At 36.6% G+C, this 26753-nt stretch overlaps 1 long non-coding RNA gene across 1 annotated transcript; it reads right to left on the bottom strand.

The window, feature by feature from the left end:
• Positions 1-11633: 11633 nt before the first annotated feature.
• On the bottom strand, positions 11634-15408 carry LOC147581048 (uncharacterized). Its single transcript, XR_015250828.1, has 3 exons — positions 15309-15408; positions 14421-14524; positions 11634-11665 (listed from the first exon to the last, which is right to left on the bottom strand). It is a non-coding gene; the product is annotated as an uncharacterized LOC147581048 (long non-coding RNA).
• Between the last annotated feature and the right edge of the window lie 11345 nt (positions 15409-26753).

The following is a 26753-nucleotide window of genomic DNA, read 5'->3' as shown; positions in this document are numbered from 1 at the left end:
ATTTTAATGTCATCAAAATTTTCTGACAATCATGTTTTAAAAATTTTAGCCATATGTTTTCAATCTCTGCTATATAGAAGGAACTTCACATAGCTGAGTAATATACTGGTGATTATCAGCAGAATATTGAAAAAAATTTGCATTATACTCCCAAAAATATTTTTGGCAGTTTCTGAAAAGTCATGATAAACAAGACCAAGGATAGGAAATGAGAAATGGACAAATGGCTCTTTTTTAGAAAAGGTAAAATTTGGAAGCTATAGGTCTACTTAATCTTGTGGATTTTTAGCTCAATTCTGGAATAAATTATATAATTGTTTGGAAGTAGAGATCTGCAGATACCAACATGAATACATTAAGAAAAAAGTCATAGAGCATAAACTAAACTCTCATTGTGATAGTTTCTAAATTTAGGGAACGCAGTAAATATAGAATATCTTAACTTTTGTGAAGAAAGTGATAAAGACTCATTGTTTTTGTGGGTAGGAGATGGGTATGTAAGTTCCGTGCTTACATATATGAGATGATTCTGCAACTCATATATGGACTATTATTGTCAAAGAATACTGCCTAATGGTTTGAGGAGAATTTCAGGTTGATCCCTAGTGGAAGGCCTCAGAAATCTATCCTGGTCTTAATCTAAACTACATATTTTATCTGTGTGACAAGCATATAGAAATAATGATTATTAATTTTTCACATACTAATTAAAACAAAAAACCCACAAAATGTTAGAAGAGAATTAAACGGGACTAAATTAACAATACAAAATTTATAGGGATAAATGTAAAACCACACATTTAGATTTATAAAAATAAAATTCTGAAATACAAAGTTGAGTCCAGCCAAGATGGAGAAACACTGTCCAGATTTATTCTCTGGAAACAACAAAAACTGCATAAAGTAAATGATAAGCATTTTCAAGCGTTAGACACCAGACGGCACCAGACAAGGATCCATGAAGGCAAGGAAACAAACAAATGAGTCCTGACATTGTCTGTACATTAGTGTCTGGAGAGAGTTTCCAAGATGCAGTATAAGAAGGGGAAAGCCACGTATTCCCTGGCATTCTCCATAAGTTAAAGAAATGGAGTTGGGGGGGGCCTGGGTGTCTCAGTCGGTTAAGTGTCCATCTTCAGCTCAGGTCATGATCTCACCGTTCATGAGTTCAAGCCCTGTGTGGGGCTCTGTGCCGACAGCTCAGAGCCTGGAGCCTGCTTCAGATTCTGTATCTCCCTCTCTCTCTGCCCCTCCCCAGCTCGCATTCTGCCTCTGTCTCTCTGTCTCTGTCTCTCTCTCTCAAAAATAAAATAAAAACATTAAAAAAATTAAATGAGGAGATGGAGTTTGGGATGGCCAAGGCAGCTAACGTTCACAGGGCAGAGGAGAGAAGGACAGAAAGAGAATTCTGGAAATCTACAGAGAGGCCTCTTGAGGCTCTGGCTCAATACCAATGAGTACATGTGTCTTATTTTCCTCCAAGGCCAGCGGAAAATAATAGCTGAAAATATCAGTGAGAATCTCTAGAGCCTATAAAAAGCAAGGGATAATTCATGCTCACAGAGCATCAGGCAAAGGACATATATTGCCTTAGTACTGGAACAAAACTAGCCCTATACTAAAGACTGCACTGCTCCAGCTTAACAAGGCTTAAGAGCAAGCCTTAAAAGGATCCTATTGTTTCCACGTGATTTAACTGCATCCTCAAAGCTTGAGAATATGTATAGAAATTCACAATGTCTTGTATCTAATTAAAAACATTCCCAGTTATTCAAAGAATCAGGAAAATGAGTGGATTAAACAACAAAAATTTGTTTCCCCACAGTTCTGGAGGCTAGAAGTCCAAGATCAAGGCTCTAACAGTGTTGGTTTCCAGGAAGGTCTCCTTTGTTAGCTTGCAGATGGCCACCTTCTCAGTATGTCCTCAAATGGTCTCCTTTGGGATACAGATTGAGAAAGAGAGAGAGAGAGAGGCAAGTCTCGTCTTATAAGAACATATCACATTGGGCGTGTCCTAATGTGATGACCATATACATTTTTTATTTTAACGTATGAATTTTAGGGGGAAACAAACATTCAGTCCATATATAATATATACACATTAGCATATATAGTGACTAATATAGTTACAACTATATATAAAACCATATGTATATATATATATATATATTAAATTGTGCAACCATACATTTATATATATGCAAATACACGTGCGCACACACACACACAGATTCCTTTAATGGTGGGTGAATGGATGAAAGAAAAATAAACATCAATGAGTAATTCCATCAGGAAGTCCCAAATATTTTGAAAATGTTTAGGAGATATTTTGAAAATGGAGTGGTGTTTCATATTTTAGCCTATTGGTGACTCCCTCTTTTCTACTAGCTAATTCAGCCTACTGTTCCTTTGAAAAATCCACGTTCCTCCACTATTTCTGACAGTCCCTTGGGTTTTGCACATGTGTTCATATATAAGAACAGGCAGCTACCATGTAGTATTTGAATTGTCTTCCTTTGGCTGCTTCAATCACTCTTCCCAAGGTCCTATAGGTCTGCAGGACATCTCTGACATTACTATTATTAAGACTATTAAATCTCAAGTTTTATGTGTATGTTGCCAAATTTCTCAACACAGGGCTGTTGTAACGTGACAGGTAGGCCTAAAAAACTTTGACCTCCATGAACCTCCTGGAAGAGGTAGTTGCTAGATAGTTAATTTTGCTATGGAACTCCTCCAGCAGGGAGGAAGAAACCAAAGCCACTCTGGTGTCTCAGGGAGTGTCCCATCTTATGTCGCACAGAGTAAGCTGGAGTTCAGATATTTGAGTCAATGCAGAGACAGCACATATTAGTGTGAAGAGTGAGCTTCGTGGCAAGTCACTGAACAGTGCCAGCTTACATTTTCTCAGGACCAGCTCTTAAGAATTTAAGTTTCTTTTTTTTTTTTTTAAATTTTTTTTTTCAACGTTTATTTATTTTCGGGACAGAGAGAGACAGAGCATGAACGGGGGAGGAGCAGAGAGAGAGGGAGACACAGAATCGGAAACAGGCTCCAGGCTCTGAGCCATCAGCCCAGAGCCTGATGCGGGGCTCGAACTCACGGACCGCGAGATCGTGACCTGGCTGAAGTCGGACGCTTAACCGACTGCGCCACCCAGGCGCCCCAAGAATTTAAGTTTCTTGAGAATTGAGGGAGAGTACTGTGAGAGGATGGAAATGAAAAATCTCAGCACTTGTTACCGTAATTGCTAAGATCATGATTGTCCCCTGCTTATAACGTTCATAGCCTTCCTAGTAACTAAAGCAAGGAGTTGTGCTCCTGAGCAAAGTCAAAGGCCCTGCATTATTTGGCCCTTCCTAATTCTCCAAAATCATCTCATCATTATTTCTCCTCTCGCTAAGCTCCAGCTCACCTCAGTTCCTTGAACAAACACTTTCTTCTTGCCCCAGGGCCCTGCCTTTTATTGTTGCTTTTGCCTGGAACACTCATCTGTATGTAGATCGTCAGTGGTGGACTCTTTTCCATCTTTTAGGTCCCTGTTCAAATGTTATTTCTGCAGTGAGGCCTTTCAGTTGCTTGTCATCATTTCACTATGCTTATTCCTTTCCCTGTACTTCACCCTATCTGCAGTTACTTATCTTGCATTAATGTTCGTGTTTATAATTTATTACCCTTGTGTTTATTATCTACTCCTACCAAGTTAGCATTTTGAAACGAAAATCCTTCCTTGCTTACTTGTTCATTATTATGTCAAAAACATTGAATGATATCCAGCATATTGTAGGTAGTTCAATAAGATTGTTATGAATGAACACATGAATCTGTGTTGCTCACTAGGCTACAAGGTCTGTAAGGGCTGGATTAAAATATGTTTTGCACATGGTGTACTATATCCCCCTATGCAAAAGATATACTTAATAATATGTGCTGAATAAAAAGGAAAGAAAAATACTAAGTCAAGGGGAACCCTTAAAAACCTAAGAGCCTATGCCATTTTGACAAGATCATAGTTAAATGTAGCAGCACCTTCCGTCTGTGGTTACTGTGAGCCACTATCTAGCTCCGAAGGGATCTCGCCAGCCTACAGGTGCATATAGCATCACTTGAAGACTACTCAGATCTCAGATATGATTACCCCTAGTTGCATAATGCTGGTTCTCAACCCCTAAGATGTTCCCTTTAGCATTTCTCAGAGTCATAAGTGATGTCTTACTTGTGATCAGAAACAAATCTAGCCTTACTAGATACCACATTTCTCCTCCGACGGCCACCACTTCTTTTCCAGATCCTGTTCCTCCAAGCATCTCCTTCTTCAGCAAACCCTGTTGCTACTCCACTGAGCACAAAGGATGTTACAACATGCTGCATTTCCTAAAAGTTTGCAGAACTAAAATTTGGTGACCTGTGGCAAATTGGGGTTGTCTGTCTCCAACTTGTAACGCTCAATCTGAGGGGTCAAAAACAATGCAGTACATATGTGTGTACACCTTCATGTTTTATGAAGTGTTCAGGAAATGTTCTTTCAGTTTTTACTTACAGTCCTCATTTGGCCTAGGACCCAGACATGAATGTATGGGACTGGGCTGAGAACAGATGTGACATTCACAAAGCTATAATCAAAATCTCTAACTCTGTTGACTCAGGGTTTGATGCTGGGGAGTTCATTAGGTCTCCCTCCTTCCAACCTTAGGATGAATTCTTTTCCAGGTAACTATAGCCCCCTTTTAATTGGACTTCTGTCAGAGATCTCATAATTTACCCCAAATGCCGAGTAGTCCAAGCAGGAGACAAAACTCAAGATTTTTCCATAGGCTTTTCAGGCCCTGGGAAAGTAGGCTGCTCACAAATTTCCCAGACATGCTCAAACAGGTATAAGCCTATGGGAGCTGCACCCCAGATTTGCTATCCTGATGCACAAGAAGATCTTTAAATGAACTCAGCAGTGACAAGCTTTCATGTCACATAAAGCCACCCACACTCTTGGTAAGAAAGCAGCCAGCAGCAACAGAGGCCACAGGCTGCAGCAAGAGCAATTTAAAGGCCACCAAAGGGAACGCAAAGGCCAATCACAGCAAAGGATATTCTATCAAGGGCAGGAAGGAATTTGGGCTTTCAAAAATTTTGCTGAAATTCTTCCATGATACTCCTCAAATTGGAGACACAGGTTACTTGCTAATATATACGTATATTGACTGGAAGGATATACACAGCATTAAAACAGTTGCTTTATTTGCATGATGGAATTGTGGTGCTTTTTCAAAATAAAGTTTGGTTTTTATATTTTGTTACTGTGTTTCCACAATTAAAGGGCCAAAGAATAAGTGAAGATTACTGTCATATATCTGCAAGCCTAGTTACTCTAAGATCATCAACACAACAATAACTTCTTGTTCAAACCAGGAATTAATAATTAATTCTCTCTAATCCCTTGTTCAGTTCGTGAATGTGTATGCTAAAAGCCATAACATAGGAATTGCAGAATCGTAGTTCACAAATTCAAAAGTGCAAGAACTATCATATTTGTTTATAATCTATAAATCACTTGAAATCCAACTCCATGTCCTATTCTTACAGGGTGGTGGGAAATTCAGCAACAATTGGGCTGTACCTGTGTCTCATGTATGACCAAGATTCTGGGAGGCTCCAGTCATCATCAATCATTTGCTCATAGTGATTACTGGAGAAGTGCTGGGATATTTTCAGGGAATCTGCTGCTTTGGTCCACATTCACGGCCCTGGAATCACGAGCAAGGCTTAAAGGATCTGTGCTGAAGATACAGCATTCTGTGTATCCCCAGAGAGACACCAGGTCCTCTAGAAATCGTGCTACCTCTTGCCTCTGAGGCAAGAAAATACTAAGGGACTGGTCACCTATTTAGAATAAATAATTCCAAAAAAGTCATCAACATGAATTACTACAGAACATTTATAACAACTAAAACACATATAATTAACTATGTAACACAGAGCTGTGACCATCAACATTATAAGCAGTATTCTGAAATTCTAAAATAACTTATTTTAAATTATTAAATCAGGCACAGAGTGGTTAAAGTCTTTTCTTATCTATCCATCTATCTACCCGTCCTATTTAAAATTATCTTCTAATTGAATTGCCTGGGAGGAGCCTGAATTAACTTATTACCTGAATACATAAAGTGACCAAGAGCTTTCCTCATTTAATAAAAGAATTTAATATGTTATTTTATTCTAATATTTGGGTGCCTGAAGTTTTCTTACATAATTAAATGCTATTATCTATTAGTGATAGGAGTAATGCCTTAATATTTTCATAACATTCTCTTTTATTTCAAATCTTAAGAAAGGATTTCATGGACTCTGAGCACACAGAATCAGTGAGGCATTTATCTGGGGCGAGGAAAAAGTCACCCACCCATAGCCTCTTGCACAACCATGTGTACGCAGGGTCTGATTAGAGTGCCACTTTGCGCCATGGACACCCGGATAGTGACAGCAGTACCTGTCAGAGGCTCACTCCCTGATTTATCTGATAGGGCAAGATTGCACAGGGAGTGTCCAACAGCCCAACTAGTCCTGTCACAGTGGAACCCACAGATGGTTCAAGGGTGAAGAAGAGAGCCACAAGAGTCCCTTTCTGTAAAAACACTCAAGATGAGAAAATTAGGAGACACCTTCCCCATCAACTGTAGATGAGTGCAGGAAGGAGAGACAGAAGAAAAGCAGACATTGGTAAATGGTAATTTTTTTTTGACAACATAAGTATCTTATAGGAAATAAGTCATCTGATTTTTTTAAATGAAATAAGAGGGAAAGAGAAATAGGAATTCAAGGGGGAAATATAGCACTCTTAGCGAAATTGATGAAGTTAAAAAAAAATAAGTTTCTTTGGAATAATACTTTAATAAAGTTTGGATATTTAATAATTGGTGATTTAGGGGCACCTGGGTGGCTTAGTTGGTTAAGTGTTCGACTTCGGGTCAGGTCATGATCTCATGGTTTGTGGGTTTGAGCCTGCGTCAGGCTGTGTGCTGACAGCTCACAGCCTGGAGCCTGCTTCGGATTCTGTGTTTCCCTCACTCTCTGTCCCTCCCCCACTCACGCTCTGCCTCTCCCTGTCTCTCAAAAATGAATAAACGTTAAAAAAAAAAATAATTGGTGATTTAGAGTTCTGAATTGTAGTCATTTGGGAAAAAATATATCCTACAATATAATCACATTAAATAAACTCATATCAATATGTAATGATAATAGCTATTATAGAAATCAGTCCCAATTCCTGAAGGAAATATCAAGAGTGAAACAAAAAATGATGTTTTCTGTTTGTAAATAACTTTACAGTTTTCAAAGTGTCTCATTTTGATCCTCATATCAGTTTATGAAAGAGGCATAACATATTTTTCATCATTTTTCAGGCAGGAGATTGAAGATTAGATCAGTTTAGTGACTTACCCTCAGTTATATGACTGGAAAATAGCAAAAGTAGGACTAGGACTCTGGATTTCCGCTTCCAAGTCCATTTTTACTCCTGCCGTAATGACCACTCATAATTCTACAGTTTTTGTTACTGAAAATAGTTACTAATTTTCAAAGCTGAGTAAAGCTTGTCCAGGGATAGATATAATTCATAGTTCTATTCGTATTGGATTGATGCATTTTGTGGTTGTCCCTTCTCATGTATTATTAAAATAATATGTGAATCAACTTAATAAACAACACCACTCACAATTTTCCTTTGTGTTCTCCAAGAACCTTACTCTTCAATCATAGCTTAGTTGGCAGACGGCTGAGTGCTCCATTTGAAGAACATCCCTTCCTCCTACTCCACCCTTTGACCCAGTTTCTACCAAAGTTGGCACCACAGCCATGATATTGCATATATTTCAGAAATACTGAATTGGCTTTAAACCTGTCTCAGCAATTGCCAACCAGGCTATTTAACTTAGTCTGGAAAAGGCAAAAGTAGGAAGACACATATGCAAAGACATCGTTAGGTTTATTCTCTTCCCCACCAATTTCTTAGATTCACCCCTTTCATCTAGGCCCAGGCGTAAATGTGCCGATGAGTTAGGCTGGACACCCTATTTGGGTCACAAAGACCTTGAGAAGGCCAAACGAATGTTCTCAGCTCTAAAGCTTCCCCGGAAACCATGGAAGCTTCACATGATGTGGTTCCATGGAGAATATCGTGCTTACTTAGAAATTCTTGGTTACGCTGGGATGATCAGAAAAGGTCCACCCCTAACATTTGCAAGCTCCACAGCAAGAGTACAAGTAGAGGTCCACATGACCATATATCTAAATACTTAAATGTTATGTATAGGTCAGGCTAACAAGTTATAAGATGAAATATGTTCTCTCCTCCTACCGAAACAGCAGTACACTCATAATAACAAAAATAAAATACATGTTTAAAGCTATGGCTGGTGTTACTGACAATTGGCAAAACATAAAAGACATTTGAGTTTAATTATTACACTACCTTTTAGGGATTTTTTTTGTTGATGGGTCATAGATGTTTATATTAATAATAACATAAAGCTATATAATTTATAAATCATTTATAAGTTGACTCATTCCATACATTTATTTTTCTTACTTTCATTAGAAAAAGGTAACTCACTATGTTACTCTAATTAAGATTTTTACATTATTTGTGTTCTATTGACAGTAAAGAGTGAAAAGATTAAAAATTAGTTGCAACTATATTGAGTACAAAATTTGAATATATTTTCAGCAAAATTAAAATAAATATAAAAATTATGATTATGTTACATATATTTTCCTAAAAAGTCATCTTCTTCCAAAATATTCAAATTATATATATTAAAATTAAGTCAAAATACAAATTATGATCAATGAATATGAAAAATTTTAATCAAATTTATTAAATTAAGTTGATTTTTTAAATCATCTTTAAACATTAATTAAATCTTATTAAACATTTTTATAAAAATAAAACTATCCATTCATGGACCTTGAGGGCTTTATGCTAAATGAAATAGGTCAGACAGAGGAAAACAAATACTGTATTATCTCACTTATATGTGAAATGTTAAAACAAAACAGAAACCCTGAACACCAAACTCATAGATACAGAGAACAGACTGATGGTTGCAGGAGGAAGGGGAAGAGGGGTGGAAAAAATAGGTAAATGTGATCAAAAGGTATAAACTTCTAGTTAAAAAATAAGTTCTGGGCATGCAATTGTACAGTATAGTGACTACAGTTAATAACACTATATTGAATATTTAAAGGTTGCTAAGAGAGTAGATCTTAAAAGTTCTCTTCATAAAAAAAAAAAATGTATAAGTATGTATGATGACCATTGTTAACCCTGAAAGCAATATGTTATATTTCAGTTATATCTCAATTAAAACAAAAACAAAGCTATTTACGATACTAGCATTGCATATCCATTTAATTGTTAATAAAGAATCAGTATCACATTTTATAAATATTATGTCTAGATTAGCACCATCCAATAGAAATATTGTGCAAGCTATGTGCATAACTTCTACTTTTTTACATTAAAAAATTTAGAATTAACAAGTAAATATTTAAAGTAATTAAAATTAATTTTAATAATATATATTATTTAATTGAACATATTAAAATATTATTCCAACATGTAATCAATATAATAACAATTAATGAAGCTTTTTATATTCTTTTTTTCACATTGAATGTTCAAAATTCAATGTCTATGTTACACTTACAGCACTTCTCTGTTGGAGTAGCTACATTTCAGGTGCCCCAACAACCTCATGTGGTTAAGGCTACCATATTGGACAGCCATGTGTGCTGTTACAAATACCATATTAATTGGTGAGGGTCTTCTGACCCATACATTGAAACACAAAGAGAAGCAAGCAAATGGATGTTCCACACTACTGGGAATGATGTTAAGAGAAAGAACTTGACTAGTTAATTAGTCTTTCTCTAATCTAAGCACTTCTACCACTAACAGTCCTCTGAAGCATTGTCCGTTTCTGCTGTTGGCCATGGCACAACCCACGATCTCTCATGGGTGCAGGTGCCTTTTGTTTCCAAGGTCCTAGAATAAGAGGTTTGGGGAAGCATTTCCTTGGGGTGTGAATGGAGTGAGAAACAAGAGTGGATGTTTAGGGTTACAAATAACACTGTGCAAAGCCAAGCACTAGAGGAGTAACAGAGATAGAATGTGTTTATTAATAACTGTATTTCTTGGTGTGTTTTGTGAAAATTGGGGTTCAGGAGAGGGGCTGCTCTTGCTCTGGTATGAGGGGGGTATTGGATCAGGGTAGCCCTAGAGCTAGCCGGGCTTCCTGGGGCTACAGCAGAATAGGAAGGGACAGAGACAGGCCAGGCCTCGCAGGACCATGCTAGACAGGGACTGTGAATCCAGGATCACACCAGTTTCTCAGTGTTGAGTTATTGAAGTCTTCAGCATAAAGATATTCACTGATATATATTTTCCCCTTTGTTGGGCTTTTTGAAGCATTGGTTCCAATATCAATGTTAAATTTGGAAAAAAAGAAAGAAAGAAAAGCAAGGAATGAAAGAGGGAGATACCTTCTGACAGATACATAACAAATAATGACTGATCCAACCTCCCTCACCACCCTCCCATCTCTCAAACACACAGATATAGCCCTTATCATATAACACAAATGTGAAATTCCAGGGCAAGAAGTATTGCATTGTATTGTTTTTATGCTTTTATTTTAAAAGTATATATGATAAAATATATGAGAAGACACAGAATCTCCCAGAAATACTTGCTGCCAATATATTTTGCTAAAACTGACTCCCAAGAGTTTCATCTGCGTTTCATACTATAACTGACACTGACAGCTTCCCTGAAAGCCTTGTGAAGAGGAGCCTGCTTGCCCCTTTAGAGACATGGTACCACGTAGTGTTGCATACATGATAGCCTTTGCAGTGCCTCACCTCAGAAGATACATGCCATCACTTTGTCCCTTATTGGTCATATTACCTTGACTATGTCATTAAGATACTATCTGCCAATTATCCATTGTAAAACTTCCTTCTCCCCTTTGTAATTAATGTGAGCTGTGTTAAGTGATGTTTCAGGTTATATGACTATCCTGCATCTATTGATAGTTCTAGCCAGAATCAACTATTATTACAGCTGCTGAAAAATCGTGGCTTTTCTACTCTTATTATTCCTTCTATATTTACTGGTGAGCATTTGTGTCAAAAGATACAAAAATGTCCCTCATTTATGTTCATTTTATGGAAGCTGTAGGAATTTTACTATTCTACCTCTGATGTAAGCTCCTTCCACTCATATCTTATCATTATTATAGTAATTTAATTAAAAGACTATGGAATAAGGGGCGCCTGGGTGGCGCAGTCGGTTAAGCGCCCGACTTCAGCCAGGTCACGATCTCGCGGTCCGTGAGTTCGAGCCCCGCGTCAGGCTCTGGGCTGATGGCTCAGAGCCTGGAGCCTGTTTCCGATTCTGTGTCTCCCTCTCTCTCTGCCCCTCCCCCGTTCATGCTCTGTCTCTCTCTGTCCCAAAAATAAATAAACGTTGAAAAAAAAAATTAAAAAAAAAAAAAAAGACTATGGAATAAGAAGTGCTATTTTGGGAATACCCAAACGGTAAGGATGGTGGTATTAGCTTCTTCTTTTCTTATTACTCACCAGCAGTGTTACAGGATACATGCCCTTCTTGCTGCATAATATCAAAGAGAACAGATGCTGTAAATTCATATTCAGGCAGGACATAGAAAGGATCGTTCAGAATGTGTACATGACAAGAAATCATTGCTTGGTTCTAGATGTTCTGCTGTCACAGCGTTTTGGTTTTTTGCCTTCTTCTTCTTTTTGACTTTGTTTATATTCAGCTTTACTCTTTTGCCCCACATTCCTACTCAGAAGAAATGTCTGCTCATTTACATTTGTAATGCTACAAAACTTTGAATAAAATGCTTAAGTATCAATTATAGTGAATAGAGATTTTTATAAATATTCATCACACACTATAATCTAACTATTTCCTAGCGAGCAAATTAGTAAAGCTCAGTGCATTGTAAATAACAATCTTCACTGTACTTTGGTTTTATTTATTTTTGCCAAATGATTATTAGGAGAATGGAGACTGGCACTGGTAATTAGAGAAAGAGATAGGATGCCCAGTGTGCACATGTGTAGGTGCCTGACTGTTATTCCCACCCCTATCCTCAATCCTGCCAAGTTACAAGACTGAAAGAGATTATGATACACTGCTTTAGTCTATATTTTCTTTTTAAAAAGTGTTTAATTATTTATTTTGAGAGGGGAGGGGCAGAGAGAAGGAGAGAAAGAATCCCAAGCAGGTTCCGTGCTGTCAGCGTGGAGCCCAGTGGGGGGTGGGGGGGGAGCTCAGTCTCACAAACCATGAGATCATGACCTGAGCCATAATTAAGAGTTGGATATTTAACCAGCTGAGCCACCCAGCATTCCTAATCTATATTTTCTAGGTAAGTCTATTATAACTACTTGTCCATCCACCCATCCATTCATCCATTCATCCATCCATCCATCCATCCATCCATCCACCCAACATTTGCCATCTATATTGAACATCTAGTCACTGTCAGGCACTGTTCATAGCATCACATATATAGAGATGAATAGGACATAGTCCCTACTCTTAAATAACTCCTATTACTATATAGGAATCAATCTACCTCTAAGGCCTTCTTTCTTTTCTGTCCAGTAATTTCCTCACAAATGTGAATACCTGCTGTGTTTTTCTCCTCCATGCTGATGCAGATAAAGCCTACTTTTGAGGACTGTTATCCACATCGGCTTCATCTAGGAAGCTAAAAATCACTGCACAACACCTCTAGAGTTGCCCTTTTTTTTTTTTAATTTTTTTCAACATTTATTTATTTTTGGGACAGAGAGAGACAGAGCATGAATGGGGGAGGGGCAGAGAGAGAGGGAGACACAGAATCGGAAACAGGCTCCAGGCTCTGAGCCATCAGCCCAGAGCCTGACGCGGGGCTGAAACTCACGGACCGCGAGATCGTGACCTGGCTGAAGTCGGACGCTTAACCGACTGCGCCACCCAGGCGCCCCTAGAGTTGCCCTTTTAAGACAACTTGTTAGGGGGGTGCCTGGGTGGCTCAGTCAGTTGGGCGTCTGACTTCAGCTCAGGTCATGATCTTGCGGTTTGTGAGTTCGAGCCCGGCGTCGGGCTCTGTGCTGACCGCTCAGAGCCTGGAGCCTGCTTCAGATTCTGTGTCTCTCTCTGCTCCTCCCCTATTCATGCTCTGTCTCTCAATAATAAATACACGATAAAAAAAAAATTAAAAAAAAGAAAAGACAACTTGTTAGGAAAACTGTATATTTCTCTCACCTCCTATGAATTACTGAAAAGAAAACATGATAGAGAAAGAAGGGATGGAAGTATTTGTCATGAAGGGACAGAAAAAATCCTAAAGAAAACTTAAGTTCTCCTTTCCCAATATATCCTTCAATAACTCTAGGAGAGAGAAGAGAATATCTAATAAAATACTAGAGAATATAATTCATGCTATTCTTTTTAAGAACAATAAAAATAATTAAAAATTCCAAGTTATCTAGGGTGTGGGGTGCCTGGGTGGCTTAGTTGGTTAAGTAACTGACTCTTGATTTTGGCTCAGGTCATGATCTCATGGTTTGTGAGATTGAACCTCACATTGGGCTCTACATTGAAAGCACGTAGCCTGCTTGGGATTCTCTCTTTCCTTCTTTTTCTGCCTCTCTCTCTCTCTCTCTCAAAATAAATAAATAAAACTTAAAAAAATAAAGGTATGGGGGGAGGTTTTTTCATTATTCTTTTTAATTTTTTTAATGTTTATTTATTTTTGAGAGAGAGAAAGAGACAAAGTGCAAGCAGGGAAAGTGCACAGAGAGGGAGACACAGAATCTGAAGCAGGCTCCAAGCTCTGAGCTGTCAGCACAGAGAGCCTGACGTGGGGCTCAAACCCATGAACAGTGAGATCATAACCTGAGCCAAAGTCGGATACTTAACTGACTGAGCCATCCAGGTGCCCTGGGGGGAGGTTTTTTTCAACATGAGAAAATATAATAGAATACCTAGAGGGCTATACTTTTTCCACATGGAAAGAGATAGTTATCGGTGCTTATTTCCTTTTTATACAAAGTAAATTTTTAGAATATTATTTATGGTTACTCAATTCAACTACTAATGAAGAGAGATATATCTCAATATCTTTTTAAAAATCTTTTCAATTTTCCATGAAGAACTTATTCTCTTTTAAGTACATTTATTAGTAACAATTTCAGTAGTAAAATGCTATGCTTTAAATATACTTTCATATTCATTATCTCATTTCACCCATATAACAATTTCATGAAGTAGATAGAGAATGAATTATCTTCATTTATCAGATACAGAGAACTATAAAGTGACTAGTGACTTGTTCATGCCCACACACCTTAGAGCCAGAGATAAAAATAGACGTAAGCTCTCCATGATTCCTGGTCCAGGATGCTTTCCATTATAACAATTATCTTCCTAGTTGCTCTTAATATCTATGATCTGTTGCAGACAAAACGCCAAAGGAAAATTCTTTCAGTAAAATAAGGAACATACTAGTTAGGATCTAATAAAATGTGTTTAAAAATGTGTTGCTTTCCTTCAGTCATATCCTTATTTACCCTAGATCAGAAAAGGATGAATGCATACTACCAGAAATTTACCATGAGACTAATTATTTCATAGTTTTGTTAATTTTGTGGCCAACACTAATTCATGTGTCAACCTTTACTTGGAAACCTTCTGTATCATTCTAGACCAAAATCTTACTAGTAATATAAGAAATGTTGCTGAATCTTTGCCAATTATAATTTGGGAGTTTGCTGATGAGTTAAGTTAGACCATATTACTTACAGATTTGATTTAGTTTATTGGTTTAATGATCTTCTCAGTAGAACATGACAGCATAATATTTCTTTCACTTTCCACTTTGACTTTATAACTAGGGAGAATTTTATGATCACTAAGGTCCTATTCACATCCAAACCCATGCAATTTAATTCTATATATGTCTTGGCCAGGACAACACTTTCCAATTTACAGAGAAAGTTTTCTCCAAAGAATGCCCATTGGTTCCCGACATGATACTGACAGATATCATCTATTTTAAAGAAAAAGTACAAGTTATAGAAGGCATCAATATGATGGGGAAATCACTTTTGATTTCTCAAAAAAAAAAAATGATGGAGTAGTGACTGACATACAGAGCAGTGACTCAATGAATGTTTGCCGAATGAACACATGAACTGGTTAACATTTATGCATGACATATATCTTGGCTATTTACCTTTTCTATAGAGGCACTGGCATTCCCAGTCTAAGTTAGGAGATCCTCTTGTTTCCATTGCATTCCATCATACTCCGGTCTTAAATTTGTCATCAAGGCTGTTGAGGTTAATACCATTGTTACTACTATATTTACTGGGTTCCAGAAGCAGAGGCAGTAGATTATTAGCTCATTTACTTATCTCTCTATTACACTGTTAGCTCTTTAAGGATTGTGCCTGGGTCAGAGTCAAAACAGCAGCAACCAATATTTATTGAGTTCTCATGCTACTTGTATAGGCTGACCTCATTTAAGTTTCATAGCATGCTTATGCTGTAGGTACTACTGTAAAATCTACTTTACCATAAGATAACACAGTAGCTATTTCTTCAAGATATATTCCTAAAACTGAAATTACTGCAAAGGCTGTAACTATTTTTCCATGTTTTAATTATTTACTTAAAAAAATTTTAATGTTTATTTTTGAGAGAGAAAGTGAGAGAGAGAGACAGAGCACAAGTGGGGGAGGGACAGAGAGAGACACACACACACAGAATCTGAAGCAGGCTCCAGGCTCTAAGCTGTCAGCACAGAGCTCGTCGCAGGGCTTGAACACACAAACTGCCAAATCATGACCTGAGCTGAAGTCAGACACTTAACTGATTGAGCCACCCAGGTGTCCCCCATATTTTAATTATTTATAATTTTAAAAAATCTTTATTTTTTAGAACAGTTTAGATTTAAATAAAAACTGAAAGTAGAGTCCCATATACCCTACACCCAGTTTCCCTTATTATTAAATCTTACATTAATATGATACCTTTGTCTCAATTATGGAACTAATGCTGAGATAGTACTTTACTCAGATTACTTTTTTTTTATTTAAAAAAAATTTTTTTTAACATTTATTTATTATTGAGAGACAGACCATGAGCAGGGGAGGGGCAGAGGGAGAGGGAGACACAGAATCTGAAGCAGGCTCCAGCCTCCGAGCTTGTCAGCACAGAGCCTGATGCAGGGCTCAAACTCACAAACCAAGAGATCATGACCTGAGCCCAAGTCTGACGCTTAACAGACTGAGCCACCCAGGCGCCCCAGTACTTTACTCAGATTTCTTTAGTTTTTACCTAATGTGCTTTTTCTGTTCCAGGATCCCATCCAGAATAATGCATTATTTTTAGTTTTCATGCCTTCTTAGGCTCCTCTTGGCTATGACAGTTTTTTAAACTTTCTTTGCTTTTGATGACCCTGGCAGTTTTAAAGAGTACTAGTTAGATATTTTATACAATGGCCCTCAATTGGAATTTATTTGATGTTTTCCACATGATTCTACTTGGGTTATGAGTTTGGGGTAGAAAGACCATTTTCATTACATAGGGTAAAGCGCCACTTTCATTACATCAGAGCAAGGTATATACTATCAACATTTCTTATCATTGTTGATGTTGACCCTGATCACCTGGCTGAGGGAGTGTTTGTCAGATTTATCCATTGTAAAATTTCTCTTTTTCTTCCCTTTCCATATTGTGCTCTTTGGAAATAAGTCACTATGTGTATCCCTTACTCAAGGAATTATTTGGAATTCGTCTGCAAGAGATATTTCTCTCTTCTTCCCCATTTATCCAGTCATTTGTTTATATCAGTATGTACTCATAAATATTTATTTTATTTTTTAAAAAAAATTTTTTTTTCAACGTTTATTTATTTTTTGAGACATAGAGACAGAGCATGAACGGGGGAGGGGCAGAGAGAGAGGGAGACACAGAATCGGAAACAGGCTCCAGGCTCTGAGCCATCAGCCCAGAGCCTGACGCGGGGCTCGAACTCACGGACCGTGAGATTGTGACCTGGCTGAAGTCGGACGCTTAACCGACTGCGCCACCCAGGCGCCCCTTTATTTTAAACACTATTTTATCTATTTTTTTGCTCAAAGTGTTTCAACTTTGGGCATTGGGCGCTCTTCCAGTTGTCTCCTGTGTCCTTTTGCCGTACCCACACCAATTATTTTTTTCCTCTTTGAACACATCTTTAATTTCTAGTACTAAAAGATGTTCTGAGATCCTCTTATGCATTTCCTGCCCCAGTCTTAGAGTCAGTCATTTTTCCAAGGATCCCTGATTACTTTGATTGGAGAATAGTATTAGAAACCAAAATCTGGGTAATAAGTGTGCTTGTTGCTAGTAATGTATCAATACTTCTAAACCCTCTCAGTTGACAAAGCAAAAATATAGACATGCATATATTAACTTGTGTATATACACATATTGATAAATACATCTATGTTTAACCATTTTCATCTATATTAAGCTAAACATGAGTTTACACTGGTGTCTCAAACTCTAATCTATTACCACATGGATCATTCTAGCCTCCTCCAGCTTACCTATAAACTTCCACTCCAACAGTGTGAAACCTAGCTCACATCATTTGCCATGTGTTTACTTAATTGTTTAATCCTACTATACACATACAGCAATATCAGAGTTGTTGACTTGTACTCCTGTGGGAAACTACTTTACCAACTAGAGTACATTGCCTATGTGCAGTTCCATTTGCCTTTAGTCTTACAGATGCTACTCATTTCCAAATTTATTTACATCAGTAAATTTTACTCTGACCCCATTCTGTGAGGTCATAGCATACATTTTATAAAACAATTATATTCTTTTGTCACAGTCTGTATTCCATCTTGGGATTACCCAACCTCTAAATGATTAAAAAAAATTTTTTTATATGTTAAGACTCACACTTTGCTGAGTGAGTTCTATGGATTGTGAGACACACATAGTGTTACTTATCTACCATTACACTACCATATAAAATAGTTTCGTTGCCCTATGAAATGTCCTGTACTACACAGGTTCAACCTCCTCCTATCTCCCTGGGCCCCTGGGAACCACAGGTCTTTTTACTGTCTCTATAGTTTTGCCTTTTCAGAAATTTCAAACAATTGGAATCATATAGTATATAACCTTTTGACTAGTTTCTTTCAATTAGCAACATTCATTTAGGTTTCAACCATGTCTCTCATGGCTTAATAGCCTATTTCTTTTTGTTGCTGAATAATATTTCACTGTATGAATGTACCACAATTTGTGTATCCATTCATCTATTAAAGAGCAGCTTGAGGGGTGCCTGGGTGGCTCAGTCAGTTAAATGTCTGACTGTTGATTTTGGCTGGGGTCATGATCCCAGAGTCATGGGATTAAGCCCCACTTCAGGCTCTGCACTGAGTGTGGAACCTGCTTGGGATTCTCTCTCTGTCTCTGTATCTCTCTCACTCTGCCCTTTCCCCCACTAGTGCTCTCTCTCTCTCTCTCTCTCTCAAATAAAAAATAATAATAATAAAGAACAGCCTGGTTGCTTTCAGTTTTTAGTGATTATGAATAAAGCTACTATATACATCAATTGCAACTTTTTATAAGTTTTTTAAAAACTATTTAGAGAGAGAGAGAGAGAAAGAGAGGGAGGGGGAGGGGCAGAGAGAAAGGGGGACAGAGAATCTGGTGTAGAACCTGATTTGGGGCTCAAACTCATGAATTGTGAGATCATGACCTGAGCTTAAGTTGGGCACTTAACCGACTGAGCCATGCAGGCATCCCAATGTGAAACATTTTGTTGGACATAAGTTTTCAAATTGTTTGGGCAAATACCCAGGAGCACAATTTGTGGATTATATGATAAGACTATGTTTAGAAACTGCTAAACTGTGTTCCAAAATGGGTGTACCAGTTTTTTTTTTTCCTTTTGCATTCTTATCAGTGAATGAAAACTCCTATTGCTCTGTAACTTTACCAGCAAATGGATTTGTCAGGCTCTTTTGGAATTTAGCCATTCTAATAGGCATGTAGTATATCATTGTTGTATTTATTTTTTATTTATTTATTATTTTTAAATGCTTATTTATTTTTGAGAGCGAGAACGCCTGAGAACAGGTAGGGCGGAGAGAGAGAGAGAGAGAGAGAGAGAGAGAGAGAGAATCCAAAGCAGGCTCCATGCTGACAGCAGAGGCTCCATGCTGACAGCAGAGAGCCTGATGTGGGGCTCCAACTCACAAGTTGCGAAATCATGGCCTGAGCTGAAGTCGGATGCTAAAACAACTGAGCCACCCAGGTGCCCCATCATTGTTGTTTTAATTTACAGTTCTCTAATGGAAGATGACATTGAGCATCTCATGTGTTTATTTGCCGTCTGTATATTTTCTTTGGTGAGTTGTCCAGATCTCTTGCTCATTTTAAATTGAGTTATATGTCTTATTACTGTTGAGTTGTAAGAATAGCCTGTATATTTTATTTTTTTCAATGTTTATTTATTTTTGAGAGAGAGACAGAGCACAAGTGAGGGAGGAGCAGAGAGAGAGGGAGCCAAAGCCAGGGTCCAGGCTCTGAGCTGTCAGTACAGAGCCCAAAACGGGGCTCGAACTCTTGAATCCTGAGATCATGACCTGAGCCGAAGTCGGATGCTCAACCAACTGAGCCACCCAGGTGACCCAAGAATACTCTGTATATTTTCAATACAAAGCTTTGTCAGATAAGTGTTCTGCAAATATTTTCTCCAAGTCTGTGGTTTGTTTCTTCATTCTCTAAACAATTTTTCACATAGCAGAAGTTTTTATTTTAATGACATCAATTTTTTTCTTTCACAGATTGTGTTTTTGTGTTGTATCTAAAAAACTAATCACCAAAAGTCACCTAGATTATACTATCTTTTCACCTAGAAGTTTTATTATTTTACATTTACATTTAGGTCTATGATCCAATTTGAGTTCATTTTGATGAAAGATAGATGGTCTCTGTCTAGTTTTTATTGTTGTTATTGTTTTGTTTTGCATATGGATGTAAAATTTTTCTAGTACCATTTGTTGAAAATCTATCCTTTTTTCATTGAATTGGCTTTGTTCCTTTGTCAAAGATCAGTTGACTATATATGTATGAATCTATTTCTGGACTTCATATTTCTTCCATTGTTCTATGAGTTCGTTCTTTCAATACCACACCATCTTGATTACTGTAGCTTGATAGGAAGCCTTGAAAGCAGTATAAGTTCTCCAATTGTGTTCTCCAGTATTGTGTTTGCTATTCTTTTGCATTCCATAAAAACTTTAGAATCAGTTTGTTGTTAACAGTTACAAAAGAGTTTGCTGGGATTTTGATTGGTACTGCATTGAATATCTAGATCAGATTGGGAAGCACTGACATCTTAACAACATTTAGTCTTCCAGTCAGTGAACATGGAATATCATTTCTCTCCCTTTACTTGTATATTTTAAAATTTATTTCATGAGGGTTTTGTAGTTTCCATACACAGATCTCATATATAGATCATATACCTGAGTTAGATTTATACCTAAATATTTAATTTTCCTAGATACCATTGTAAGTGATACTATTTTTAGATTTCAAATTCCAATTGTTCATTACTGGTAAAGCAACTGACTTTTGTATATTATTCTTGTATGCTATGAACTTCCTCTATTCACTTAGTAGTTCCAAAAGTTTTTTGTTGTGGTTTATTCTTTGGGGTTTTCCATATAGTCAGTGTTATATCCTGTTTTCCAATCTGTATGCACTTACTTCCTTTTATTTTCTTATCGCACTAGCTAGGACTTACCGTACAATATTGAATAGGAGTAGTGAGAAGGGATATCCTCATCTTGTTCATTATTTTAAAAAGAAAGTGTCCAATTTTTCATTTTTAAATATGATATTAGCTATAGGTTGTAAAGATTCTTTATCAAGTTGAGGAAATCCCTCATATTTCTTGTTCAGTGAGAGTTTTTAATGTGAATAGATGTTGGATTTTGTCAAATGCCTTTTATGTATTAGTCGATAAGATCAATAAGAATTTCTCCTGTAGCTTGTTGATATGGTGGATTACATTGATTTTTGAACATTGAACCAGCCTTGCCTAGCTAGAATAAGTCCACTTTAGAATAAGTCTAATTATTTTTATACACTGTTGGATTTAATTTGGTAATATTTTCTTGAGGATTTTTACATCTATGTTGATGAGAGATTTTGATCTGTAGTTTTCCTTTATCATAATGTCTTGATCTGTTTTGGGTATTGGGATAATGGTGGCCTCATAGAATGAGTTAGAAAGTGTTCCCTCTGGTTCTATTTTCTGGAAGAAATTGTAAAGAATTGTTCTTTACAAATACAATTTTTACAAGAAATTGTAAAGAATCATTTTCTCCTTAAATGTTTGTTAGAATTTACTAGTGAAACCATCTGGGACTGGGGTTATGAGTTACTAATTACAATTTTATAATAGATATAGTTCCATTTACATTTTCTGTTTCTCCTTGTATGAATTTTGGTGGATTTTTAAATTTATTTATTTTTATTTCTTATTTTACAGAGATGGGGGTGGGAGACAGAGGGAGAGACAGAGAGAATCTTATGCAGGGCTCAATCCTATGACCCTGGGATCATGACCTGAGCTGAAATCAAGAGTCAGATGCTCAACTGACTGAGCCAACCAGGTGCCCCTGAATTTTGGTAGTTTGTGTCTTTCAAGAAATTGGTCTGTTTCATCTAAGCTATCAAATTTGTGGACATAGATTTGTTCAGAGTCTTCATTTATTATCCTTTTAGTGTCCATGGAACCAGTAGTAATGACCACTTTTTCATTTCTGTCAATAATTTGTGTCTTCTTTCCTTTTTTCCTTAAAGTTGGTTTGGCTACAGGTGTATGAATTTTAGATCTTATTTGGCTTCACTAGGTCACTGGACCTTTATCAATTACATTTTTGTTTTCAAAGATGTAGCTTTTGGTTTTATTGTTTTTTTTCCTCTGTTTTCTTATTTTCAATTTCATTAATTTCTCCTCTAATTTTTCTTTTCTTCTGCTTGCTTTAAATTCACATTGATAATCTCCAGCTTCCTAAATTAAAGGCTTAATGATTTTAGATTTCTGTTTCTAATATACTCATTTAATGCAATAAAAACTCTCTAAGCACTATTTTTGCCACATTATACAAGTTTTAATGTTTTATTTTTATTTTAACTTAGTTCAGAGTATTTAAAAATTTTTCTTGAAACCTCTTCTTTGACCCATGTGTTATTTAGAAATATGCTGTTTAATCTCCAAATATTTGAGGTTTTTCAAGTTATTTTTCTGTTATTGATTTCTAGTTTGATTGTGTTATGGTCTGAGGACATATTGTATGACTTCTATGCTTTTTAACTTGTTAAAGTGTGTTTATGGCCTAGAATATAGTCTATCTTGGTGAATGTTCCATATAAGCTTGAGAAGAAGACATATACTGTTAAGAGTATTTTATATCAGATCAGGTGATTGATAGTGTTGTTTAGGCCAACTATAGCCTTACTGATTTTCTGCCTGCTTCATCTATCAATTACTGAAAAGGGGTGTTGAAGTCTCCAACTATAATAATGGAGCTTTCAACTTCTCCTTGCAGTTCTATTAGTTTTTGCCTCATGTATTTTGACATGCTGTTATTTGGTGCATTAAAGATGTGTTATCCTCTTTATATTTTGCTGAATTTGTTTTGATAGATTTTAAAAGGATTTTTATATCTATGTTCATGAGGAATGTTACACTGTATTTTACATTTCTTGACAAGTCTTTTTTAGATTTTGGTATAAGAGTTACATTGACATCATAAAATAAGTTGGGAAGAGTTATCTTCTTTGTATTCTAAAAAATGTGTAAGATTGCCATTATTCCTTCCTTAAATGTTTCATAGAATTTGGCAATGATGCTATCGGTCTGGAGCTTTTTGTTGGGACATTTTTAAATTACAAACTTAATTTCTTTCACGGTTTATGGCTATTCAGACTTCACATTTCTTCATTTCTTCTTGTTTTAGTTTTGATAAGCTACATTTTCTGAGGCACTAGTCTATTTTATCCAATTTATCAAATCTTCTAGCATAAAATTGCTCATAATATTACATTATTATCATTTTTATGCCTGCAGGTTCTGTGATAATATCCTTCTTTCATTCTCCCTTTCTTTCTTTTTTTTTTTTTTTTATTATCTTACCTCAGGGTTTATCAACTTTCTTAACCTTTTCAAAGAGTCTACTGTTGGTTCTGCTGAGTTTCTCAACAGGCTATTTTCTGTTTCCTTTTACTTCTGCTCTTATCTTTATTATTTTATTTCTTTTAATTACTTTGATTTTACTTTCTTCCCAGCTCTTTAAGTTAGAAGCTTAGAGCACTGATTGTAAATCTTTCTTCTTGTCAAATAAAAGTGTTTTAAGTAATTTTTTTTTCTTCTCACAGCTGCTCTAGCTACATCCCACACATTTTAGTATGTTATGTTTTAATTATTATTCAGTTTGGAGCATTTTCTAGTTTCGTTTTTGAATTTTTTTGACCCATGTGTTATTTAAGATCATGTTGCTTAATATATAAGTGGTTAGCATTTTTTTAGTATTGTTATTGATTTTTTATCTAATTCCCTTGTGGTCAGAGAACATAGGGTATATTATTTCAATATTTTGAAATTTGTTGAGAATTATTTGATGGCCCGGAAAATTCTAGATCTTTGTGAATGTTCTGTGGGCACTAAAAAAGAATGTGTATTCTTTAGTAGTTGGATTTAGTATCCCATAAGCCTCAACGAGGTCAAATGATTTACATCGTAATATAAATCTATATTTTGTCCATTTATTCTATCAAATATAAGAGATGGTATTAAATTCCCTGACAATGATTTTGTGTCTAGTTTTTTCCTTAGTCTGTAAAAATTATTTTATGTATTTTGAAGTTGTATAAAAGATGATTACCTTTTATTGATCTTTTTATCTCTACTAGTTTTGGTCAGCCTACCTCCTGACTTCAAGTAAGTCATAGAAAAAAAAAAAAACAACAACAACACTTCTATCATGTTTTAGGCACGCCTTAAAAAAATTTTTTTTAATGTTTATTTATTTTTGAGAGAGAGAGAGAGACAGAGCACCAGCGGGGGAGGGGCAAAGAGAGAGGGAGACACAGAGTCCAAAGCAGGCTCCAGGCTCTGAGCTATCAGCACAGAGCCTGACACGGGGCTCAAACTCACAAACCATGAGATCATGACCTGAGCCAAAGTCAGACACTTAGCTGACTGAGCCACCCAGGCGCCCCATTTTAGGCACTCTTATTTTCAGTTTTTCTGTAATATATATCCATACCTAATACTAAATGACATAAGTAGTATGATAGAAAAGTACAAGATACCATGAAGGTGTATAAAACTTAGCCATGGAAATCAGGAAGAGCTCTCCATGGAGGTGATACATTAATAGTAAGGTGGAAGTTAGCTCTAATAGCAGGTTGTGAAAGGAACATTCGAAGAAACAGAAAACTCGTGTGCATAAGCCTTGAGGCAAGGAGGAGCTTGGATCTTTGAAGAAACTCAAAGAAGTCAAGAATAGCTCCATTGCTTCATTGTAGAGTGAAGGCAGAGGTGGCAGAGGAATAGTGGGCAGGGAGGCATATGTAGAGGCTTGAAGCTTCCTGAGAACAGTGGAAGTATTAAGAGGTTTTAAGGCAAGAAGCGCCATGATCTGGTGTACAATTTTTAACAAGTACTTAAACTGTTGTGAGAATAAATTGCAGAAAGGAAGAAATGGATGCAGAGAGTTAAGAGGTGATTGAGGTGAGTAAGGTGCAGGAGACGAGGGAGGCTTAGGTTAAAGTGTATATAGGAGAGCTGAGGTAAGTGGAAGAAGTCAAAGATAAATTTTGCATCTAGAATGATAGTTGGTCATGGATTGGATGTCGGTGGTAAGAGAGAATGAAGTACCAGTGATGCTTTTTGGCATGTGTGGAAATAGAGAAATATGAAAGAACAGATGGGGGGGGGGCGGGGAATAGGTTCTAGTACACTGCAATTCAGATGTCTAAGGTACATCAAAGAGAAAGTATTACACAAGCTGTGAGATATATGAGCCTGAAGAAGGATCTAAGCTGGAGATATACATTTTGGGAGTTATAAACAGATGGCAACTAATGCCAAGAGAATGGGTCAAATAATTTAGACAGGAAGTATAATTACAAGAAAAAGAAAAGACTATAAAACAACCAGAAAGAACTCTTAACATTCAAAGGTCAGAAAGAAGGAGCTGATGAGAAAAAAGGAGAAAAGGGGGCCAGGTATATAAAGTGATCTTATAAAAGTCAATACTTTCCCTCTGGTGATGTCTTTTTGTTTTGTCTATGGATTCTTCAGAGTCAAGGCTGTTTCTCAAAGGTCTGAAGGAGGTTACTCATTTTTGTGTAATTATTCATTTTGTGTGCATGTCCCTCTGCACAGCTGCTGGGCCCAAAACATTGCAGCTAACTACTAGAAAATGTCTTTAAATTCATACACAGTCATTTTCCTTAAGGCATTCACAGAATACCAGAATGGCTCAAGAAAGATGGCTTCTGGAATTAGCTAAACATTGGCCTGGAACCAAGGGTCAGATTTTTATACTAGGTCCTTGAAATACAGTTTCTTTCCTTTATAATGATTAATTAATTTCCTCTTAGGAACCCCTTGGTCTTTTCTTACAATGAAACCAGACTGACTGTTAGTAATGGCAAGACAAAAGCATGGTGAAGAGGAACTATCCTTAACACTTTCCATTTATTATCAGATTTCTTGGTCAAGGTTTATATCACTGGTGAAGATGGAGGTATTCTAGGATATAGTAAATGAAGGAACTGGGAACCCAGACAATATTCAAGTGAGAGTGACAGAACTTTTCTCAGTGTAATCAAGCCTGGAAGAGCTGGCAGAAATACCATGGTTTGGCAGATTTATCACTACATCCTTGAGTGCTGACTTGAAGTGTGGCTACATGGCTTTAACGGATGGCTGTGTGAAGGAAGATTGAATCAGTGGCATTAACCATAAAAAGGAAAGACTGGTTGTACATACTAGATGACCCAAAAATGATGATTATCCAGTGCAAGCTATTTATACTTGACATTCTTGGGAAGGGAGCAGCATATGCTCCTAAAAGTGTGAATCAGAACTTCCAGGGGCTATACAGTTTGAAAATGATCACAAGACATTCTGTCACATAATTCTTTGTTTTAAGTTTATTTATTTAAGTAATTTCTACACCTGGCATGGGGCTTGAACCCATGACCTCAAGATTAAGAGTCACATACTCTGGCAACTGAGCCAGACAGGCACCCCTCTGATACATAATTCTGGGGGAGGTGGTGGTAGGTACGCCTAACTTATTTCCAGTCTCCAATATGCCCAGTTAAAAATTATTACAACAAATCCAGTAAAAGACAAATAAACTGGGAAAATATACTGGCAACATATATAGCAGATAAACTTATTAATTTTGTTACATAAAATCTTATATATATCCATAAGAAAAATAGACACAACTAATAGACAAAAAATAGCCAGAGAATGCAAATAGATGGTTCTCAAAATAAGCTAAAATGACAATTAACATGATAAAACATTAAGCAACAATGAAATAATATTTGCCTATCAGATTGGTAATGA

This window comes from Puma concolor, chromosome B2 (genome assembly GCF_028749965.1).
Source record: "Puma concolor isolate L17-30 chromosome B2, mPumCon1.1.hap2, whole genome shotgun sequence".
Classification (NCBI taxonomy): Eukaryota; Metazoa; Chordata; class Mammalia; order Carnivora; family Felidae; genus Puma; species Puma concolor.
The sequence above is the reverse complement of the archived record's forward strand: the minus strand, read 5'-3'. Positions and strand labels throughout refer to the sequence as shown.